The sequence below is a fragment of the Mirounga leonina genome, unplaced genomic scaffold (assembly GCF_011800145.1).
Source record: "Mirounga leonina isolate KUSES-001 unplaced genomic scaffold, KU_Mleo_1.0 Mir_166, whole genome shotgun sequence".
Lineage (NCBI taxonomy): Eukaryota > Metazoa > Chordata > Mammalia > Carnivora > Phocidae > Mirounga > Mirounga leonina.
Window position 1 is genome coordinate 13,848,149 of NW_023270418.1, and position 9,183 is coordinate 13,857,331.

The window sequence follows — 9,183 nt, forward strand, 5'->3', positions numbered from 1 at the left end:
GGGAGGCCAGTTTCCCTGTTTTCCTTTCATGAATCCTTACAAGTACAGGTTATGGGTTCTCATAATCACAGGGATCTTCTGTTCCCCAACATGGGGACATCCTCAAGGAAGCTCCTTTTCCTCTGTCTCCGTGGTGACGCCATGCAACTTTCTTATGCTGATTCTTTGAATCCAGTCAACATCATTTCCCCTCTGGAGCCCAGCCAGGTCTGGGAAGAAAAATCACACTTCCTCGATGTTAGTGGAAGAGCAGATGAGACCAAGAGCTGCTCAGAAGCCATAAATGCAAAGGTCCCTGGCACTGCTGAGGAGGGAGCATGGGAGTGTACAGAATCTAGTAAAAGATCCGATGAATCATCAGCTTTCTGACTTCTCTCCTCAGCTTCAGTCTGTGTGTGTGTGTGTGTGTGCACTCACGCCTTCCTTGCTCTTACTCTATGTCTCTTTCAGAGTTCTCATTTCTTTCCCATACCTTTCCTTCCTCTTGCTCACCAGTCCCTTTCAGATTCCTTCTCGCTCCAAACCTGTCTTTCTAGGTTGCTGAAAGATGGAGGGATGACAAGAGGACAGTCCTGGACCAGGAATGGTGTCACCTCCCTGAAAGCCTCAGTGGTGACAATAACAAATGGTATTTACCTAAGAGTTATTAACACATCAACTGTTCTCCCCTTGACTGTTTAGTCATGTCATTCAGCATTAATGGACTTTTCCAATGGCAAACAGAAAGAGAAGAAGGAAAACAGTGTATTCACACTTGATGGAGTCAGTGATCCCTGCCAAAGTCGTGAAAACAGAGGTGATCTCTTAAGTTTGACCTGAGGACACGTCTCACCTGAATGGGGATACATAGGATTCCGGGTCCATGTTGGACTTTCCACTGAGCTTCCCGGTGAGAGGGAAAGCAAGAAGTAAAGGATGTGGCAGCATGGCACAGAGGAAAAAGTACTTCACTTGTTTCCAACTACATAATGATTACAGCCAAGGTGCCAGGCACTGTACCAGGTGCTGCCCCAGAGCACAAGACAGACTCAAGGCAAGATCAAGTGACTGGTCCTGCTTCACACCACAGATTAGTGTGAGAGCCCATGTCACTTCCAGTTCTACTCTACTCTGCTGTCTCCATCAATGTCCATGTTTTCTTTAGGAAGGAGATATCCTTAGCTCACTAGAACTGGAAAACAGGCTAACAGAGTAAAAAGCATAGGCTTTTTTTGTGTGTGTGTGGTTTTAAATTTTATTATATTATGTCAGTCACCATACAATACATCATTAGTTTTTGATGTAGTGATCCACGATCCATTGTTTTCGTATAACACCCAGTGCTCCATGCAGTACGTGCCCTCCTTAATACCCATCACCGGGCTAACCAATCACCCCTCCCCCCTCCCCTCTAGAACCCTGTTTGTTTCTCAGAGTCCATAGTCTCTCATGGTTCATCTCTCCCTCCAATTCCCCCCACCCATTTTTCCCTTCCTTCTCCTAATGTCCTCCATGCTATTCCTTATGTTCCACAAATAAGTGAAACCATATGATAATTGACTTTCTCTACTTGACTTATTTTGCTTAGCATAATCTCCTCCAGTCCCATCCGTGTTGATGTAAAAGTTGGGTATTCATCTTTTCTGATGGCTGAGTAATATTCCATTGTATATATGGACCACATCTTCTTTATCCATTCATCTGTTGAAGGACATCTCGGCTCTTTCCACAGTTTGGCTATTGAGGACATTGCTGCTATGAACATTGGGGTGCATATGGCCCTTCTTTTCACTACATCTGTGTCTTTGGGGTAAATACCCAGTAGTGCAATTGCTGGGTCATAGGGTAGCTCTATTTTTAAATTTTTGAGGAACCTCCACACTGTTTTCCAAAGTGGCTGTACCAACTTGCATTCCCACCAACAGTGTAAGAGGGTTCCCCTTTCTCCACAACCTCTCCAACATTTGTTGTTTCTTTCCCTGTCCATTTTGGCCATTCTAACTGGTGTAAGGTGGTGTCTCAGTGTGGTTTTGATTTGGATTTCCCTGATGGCTAATGATGATGAACATTTTTTCATGTGTCTGTTAGCCATTTGTATGTCTTCTTCAGAGAAGTGTCTGTTCATCTCTTCTGCCCACTTTTTGACTTGATTATTTGTTTTCTGGGTGTTGAGTTTGAGAAGTTCTTTATAGATTTTGGATACCAGCCCTTTATCTGTAGTGTCATTTGCAAATATCTTCTCCTATTCTGTGGGTTGCCTCTTTGTTTTGCTGACTGTTTCCTTTGCTGTGCAGAAGTTTTTATCTTGATGAAGTCCCAAAAGTTCATTTTTGCTTTTGTTTCACTAGCTTTTGGAGATGTATCTTGAAAGAAGTTGCTGTGGCCGATGTCAAAGAGGTTACTGCCTATGTTCTCCTCTAGGATTTTGATGGATTCCTGTCTCACATTGAGGTCTCTCATCCACTTTGAGTTTATCTTTGTGAGTGGTGTTAGAGAATGGTCGAGTTTCATCCTTCTGCATGTGGCTGTCCAATTTTCCCAGCACTATTTATTGAAGAGACTGTCTTTTTTCCATTGCATGTTTTTTCCTGCTTTGTCAAAGATTATTTGACCATAGAGTTGATGGTCCATATCTGGGTTCTCTATTCTGTTCCATTGGTCTGTATATCTGTTTTTGTGCCAGTACCATGCTGTCTTGGTGATCACTGATTTGTAATATAGCTTGAAATGGGGCAACGTGATGCCCCCAGCTTTGTTTTTCTTTTTCAACATCTCCTTGGTGATTCGGGGTCTTTTCTGATTCCATACAAATTTGAGGATTGTTTGTTCCAGCACTTTGAAAAATGTCATTGGAATTTTGATCGGGATGGCATTGAAGGTATAGATTGCTCTGGGTAGCATAGACATTTTAACAATGTTTATTCTTCCGATCCATGAGCATGGAATATTTTTCCATCTTTTTGTGTCTTCTTCAATTTCTTTCATGAGTGTTTTGTAGTTCCTAGAGTATAGATCCTTTACCTCTTTGGTTAGGTTTATTCCGAGGTATATTATGGTTTTTGGTGCTATTGTAAATGGAATCGTTTCTTTAATTTCTCTTTCTACAGTTGCATTGTTAGTGTATAAGAAAGCAACTGATTTCTGTGCATTGATTTTGTATCCTGCCACATTACTGAATTGCTGGATGGGTTCTAGTAATTTGGGGGTGGAGTCTTTTGGGTTTTCCACATAAAGTATCATGTTGTCTGCGAAAAGAGAGAGTTTGACTTCTTCTTTGCCAATTTGAATACCTTTTATTTCTTTTTGTTGTCTGATTGCTGTTGCTAGGACTTCTAGTACTATGTTGAACAACAGTGGTGAGAGTGGGCACCCTTGACGTGTTCCTGATCTTAAGGGAAAGGCTCTCAGCTTTTCCCCATTGAGGATGATATTCACTGTGGGTTTTTCACAGATGGATTTTATGAGCTTGAGGAATGTTCCCTCTATCCCTATACTCTGGAGAGTTTTAATCAGGAAAGGATGTTGTATTTTGTCAAATGCTTTTTCTGCATCAATTGAGAAGACCATATGGTTCTTCTCCCTCCTCTTATTAATGTGTTCTATCACATTGATTGATTTGCAAATGTTGAACCACCCTTGCATCCCGAGGATAAATCCCACTTGGTCGTGGTGGATGATCCTTTTAATGTATTGTTGGATCCTATTAACTAGGATTTTGTTGAGGACTTTGGAATCCATATTCATCAGGGATATCGGTCTGAAATTCTCCTTTTTGATTGGGGTCTTTGCCTGGTTTGGGGCTTAAGGTAATGCTGGCCTCATAGAATGAGTCTGGAAGCTTTCCTTCTGTTTCTATTTTTTGAAACAGCTTCAGGAGAATAAGTATTATTTCTTCTTTGAATGGTTGGTAGAATTCCCCAGGGAATCCATCAGGCCCTGGACTCTTGTTTTTTGGGAGGTTTTTGATCACTGCTTCAATCTCGTCACTGGTTATTGGCCTATTCAGGTTGTCAATTTCTTCCTGTTTCAGTCTTGGCAGCTTATAGGTTTCCAGGAAGGCCTCCATTTCATCCAGATTGCTCAGTTTATTGGCATATAGTTGTGGATAATAATTTCTAATAATTGTTTCTATTTCCTTGGTGTTAGTCGTGAGCTTTCCCCTTTCATTCATAATTTTATTAATTTGGGTCCTTTCTCTCTTCTTTTGGATAAGTCTGGCCAGTGGTTTATCAATCTTATTAATTCTTTCAAAGAACCAACTTCTAGTTTCGTTGATCTGATCTACTGTGTTTCTGGTTTCTAATTCATTGATTTCTTTTTTTTTTTAAAGATTTTATTTATTTATTTGAGAGAGAGAATGAGAGAGAGAGAGCACATGAGAGGGGGGAGGGTCAGAGGGAGAAGCAGACTCCCTGCTGAGCAGGGAGCCCAATGCGGGACTCGATCCCAGGACTCCAGGATCATGACCTGAGCTGAAGGCAGTCGCTTAACCAACTGAGCCACCCAGGTGCCCTAATTCATTGATTTCTGCTCTAATTTTAATTATTTCTCTTCTAATGCATGGCTTAGGCGTCATTTGTTGCTTTTTCTCTAGTTCTTTAAGGCATAGAGTTAGTTGGTGAATTCGGGATTTTTCTTTTTTTTTTTTTTTTTTTGAGTGAGGCTTGGATGGCTATGTATTTCCCCCTTAGGACCGCCTTTGCAGTATCCCATAGGTTTTGGACCAATGTGTTTTCATTCTCATTGATTTCCATGAACTGTTTAAGTTTTTCTTTGATTTCTTGGTTGACCCAAACATTCTTGAGCAGAGTGGTCTTTAGCTTCCAAGTGTTTGAATTTCTGCCAAATTTTTTCTTGTGATTGAGTTCCAGTTTTAGAGCATTGTGGTCTGAGAATATGCAGGGAATAATCTCAATCTTTTGGTATCAGTTGAGACCTGATTTGTGACCCAGTATATGGCCTATTCTGGAGAAAGTTCCATGTGCGCTCGAGAAGAAGGAGTATTCTGTTGTTTTAGGGTGGAATGTTCTGTAAATATCTATGAGGTCCATCTGGTCCAATGTATCATTCAAAGCTCTTGTTTCCTTGTTGATTTTCTGCTTAGATGATCTGTCCATTGCTGAGAGTGGAGTATTGAGGTCTCCTACAATTAACGTATTGTTATCAATATGACTCTTTATTTTGGTTAACAGTTGGCTTATGTAGATGGCTGCTCCCATGTTGGGGGCATAGATATTTACAATTGTTAGATCTTCTTGTTGGATAGACCCTTTAAGAATGATATAGTGTCCTCTGTGTCTCTTATTACAGACTTTAGTTTAAAATCTAATTTGTCTGATATAAGAATTGCTACCCCAGCTTTCTTTTGAGGTCCGCTGGCATGGAAGATAGATCTCCATCCCTTCACTTTCAGTCTGGATGTATCTTTAGGTTCAAAATGAGTCTCTTGTAGACAGCATATGGATGGGTCCTGTCTTTTTATCCAATCTGCAACCCTGTGACGTTTTATGGGAGCGTTTAGGCCATTCACATTGAGAGTGATTATTGAAAGATATGAATTAATTGTCATCATGTTGCCTGTGAAGACGTTGTTTTTATAGATTGTCCCTGTACATTTCTGTTGTAGATCACTCCTGGGGTCTTTCTCCTCTTATAGAACCCCCCTTAATATTTCTTGCAGGGCCGGCTTAGTGGTCACATATTCTTTCAACTTCTGCCGGTCATGGAAGCTCTGCATCTCTCCATCCATTCTAAATGAAAGCCTTGCTGGATAAAGTATTCTTGCCTGCATGTTCTTCTCATTTAGTACCCTGAATATGTCTTGCCAGGCCTTTCTGGCTTGCCAGGTCTCTGTGGATAGGTCTGACATTATTCTAATGTTCCTCCCTCTGTACGTAAGGAATCTTTTCCCCCTAACTGCCCTTAAGATGGTTTCCTTGGTTCTAAGATTTGCAAGTTTTACTATAACAGGCCGGGGTGTTGGCCTGTTTTCCTTGATCTTAGGAGGGGTCCTCTCTGCCTCTAGGGCTCGAATGTTTGTTTCATTCCCCAGATTAGGGAAGTTCTCAGCTACAATTTGCTCAAATACATCTTCTAGCCCTCAATCTCTCTCCACTCCCTCCGGGATTCCAATTATTCTGACATTGGAATGCCTCATGGTGTTACTTATTTCTCTGATTCTATTTTCATGGATTCTGAGTTGTTTTTCCTTGGACTCCTCTTTTCCCTTTTTATCTATTATATTGTCTTGAGGTCGCTTATTCGTTCTTCTGCCTCAGTTACCCTAGCTGTTAGATTATCTAGATTGGATTGGATCTCAATGATAGCATTTTTAAGTTCTGCCAATTCAGCTTTCATTTCTGCCCTTTGAGACTCTATGTTGTCATTAATTGATTTCTCCATTCTAGCCATTATCTTCACAATTGCTAGCCTGAATTCCATCTCTGACATCTTGGTTATGTCTGCATCCATTTGTAAATCTGCAGCATAAGTCACAATCTCTGAGTCTTTTCTGTTTTGGGGGCTCCTCCTCCTAGTCATTCTGTTGATGGGTGTTTGAGGGAATGTGTAGAGTCGAAATTATTGACCAGAACCCAAGCAAGATGCATCTGTTTTCTTGGGACCTTAGGGTTGCTGGCCTCTTGTTTTCCCAGCCTGTCTTCTGTGGGAGGGGCCTGCTGCACTGTTACTCAGGCAACCCTGTTCGGGCGGAGTTGCCCTGTGCCCCTGTGATGGGGGATGGGCTCAGTGGGAATCAGTCTTTGGGGCTTTTGTTCTCTGGCGCCTTTCCCTGGTGGCTTTCTGCGAGTCAGAGCAGAAGAGACCGTTTCCAACCCTCTGCCTCCGAGCAGAGAGACCGCAGTCTGTTCTTCAGTGAGCTCTCCAGGCCACACTGTCTCCGTTTCTGTCCGAGCTGCTATAAACTGCAGCGGCCTGGGTTGTGCGCCCCTCCGAGCGCTCCCAGTCCTGCCTCCAGGTCGGGGCACGTCTCTGCCCTTTGTGCTTCTAAAACCGCCAGCTGCTCCCAGTTCGCGCGCTCGACTCCCGTTTGGGGTTTCCATCCCGGGGGTTGCAGTTCACCGGCGCGACCCCGGTGCACCGGGTTTCCCTCTCGGAGGTTGCAGTTCGCGTGGGCGCGACCCCGCTGGTCTGGTTTTCCACCCCGGGGGCTGCCCTAAAGTCCTTTCCTGACGCTACTGGTCTGCGAGTCTGTGCCCGGCCCGCAGCGCGCGAGGCTGTCACTCACCGGCGGTGTAGGATCCCCATGTCCAGGCGGCCTCCCGCTGCCGTTTATCCTCCGGTATCTGCCCGCAGAATCACGGCTCTCCGCTTTGTACCTCAAAACCAACTGCCTGCGATATTCTGTTTGTAGAGATCCAGATCTTCTTATATCTCAGGCTGGTGCTCAGAGTGGTCTGGTCGATATCCAGCTCAATTCCGGGGACCAGTTGAAATAGGGTCCTCTACTCCTCCGCCATCTTTCCCCTCTCCAAAAGCATAGGCTTTTGAGTTGTAACAATTCCAGCTCCAAATCTCATTCCTTCTCCTATAAGCTGGGCAACTTCGGCCAATTGACTTAAACTCTCTCTTTAAAGCTCCCTCATAAACAAGCAGGAGTTCCTAAGCTGGAGCTTATGCTTTATGGGGGAGACAGCCAAATAATTAGGTATTACATTGCAGTGTGATCAATGATAGGAAAATGCAGGAAGGGATCTGGTCATGGCTCCATCACCAACTAGCCATGGCCCTTTGGAAAGTTTCTTAAAGCCTCTTGCTTTGGTTTATTCATTTGTAAATTGGCAGTTTCGACTAGATCATCTCCAGAGTCGTTCCAGGAATTTATGAAAGTAAGTTTGAGTCTAGTCCAAATATAATTTAAATGTTTATCATTCTGCCCCAGGGTGGGTTGGGTTGCTAAAGTGAACATGGAGGTGTCTCTGGTGGTTTTATAGGACTGTGGAAGTGGGAGAGGAGTGGAGACAAAGCAGCAGAGTCTGGATCCCTGGACATATGTAGCCAGTTTCAGCAGAAGCCATCCTTCCAGATCTAAGAACCGTGTCTCCCCCTGGTGAGGCTGCTCCCTGGGGAAATGGCTCATCAGTGACAGTGATGGCTAATATTTATTTTGTGCTTACTGTGTCAAGCAAAGTACCATGCGCTTTACTTATATGATCTCATTTAATCTTATGAGGTAGGTAATATTATTACCATCTTTCCCTTCAGTTGAGGATACTGAGGACCAGAAGGTTTAGACCATTTGCCAAGTGGCAGAATTAGGACTTGAACCTAGCTCCCAAGCAATGATGTTTTTATTGCACGAATTCCTAAGCTACTAAAGGAAGAACTACCTGAGGTTTCAACAGCTGAATGAAGTCCCTTCTTTGACAGGTTTTCTTAGAAACAGAAAGTAGAATTTTGCCGAAAGTGCAAGAAATAAACAGGTCCCTGAGGCATTGAGAACAATTTGAAATTCAAAACTCACGAAAGGTATCACCTTTTCTTGAGTCTGATCAATCCCACTAATGCTAATGGTGGAACCACAGATTGGACTCCCAGGGAAGCATGCATCCCATGTTCACAAACAGCGTTAGTTTCAGAGAATATGTGTGTCCTGTGTGAGTGGTGCTGAGTAAGGGATACAGGGTAATGGAGAAGAGAGGTAATTTCTGGTCCCGACCACCTTCAAAGCCTTCACAAGAGTGGGATTTAATTGGGCAGAGAGGGCACCTGGGTGGCTCAGTTGGTTGAGCGTCTGCCTTCGGCTCAGGTCATGATCCTGGAGTCCCTGGATCGAGTCCCGCATCGGGCTCCCTGCTCGGCGGGGAGTCTGCTTCTGCCTCTGACCCTCCTCCCTCTCATGCTCTCTGTCTCTCATTCTCTCTCTCTCAAATAAATAAATAAAAAATCTTAAAAAAAAATAATTGGGCAGAGAAAGTATTTTCATTTTTAATATAACTTTAAAAAATGTTTAATCATATATATACATACTATATATATATATATATAGTCAGAAAGTTAAAAAAAAAAACCCTCAAATTCCAACACTCAAAATAGCCAGTGTACACATTTGGTAGACACCATTCCATTCTGGGTCTCTAGAATAATAAAAAGGTAGATGGACTGAGAGCTGGAACTAGGAGGGTGGAGGGTATGGGTGAAAACAAAACTTTTCACTGTAAAACTTTATATTTAAACCATATTAAT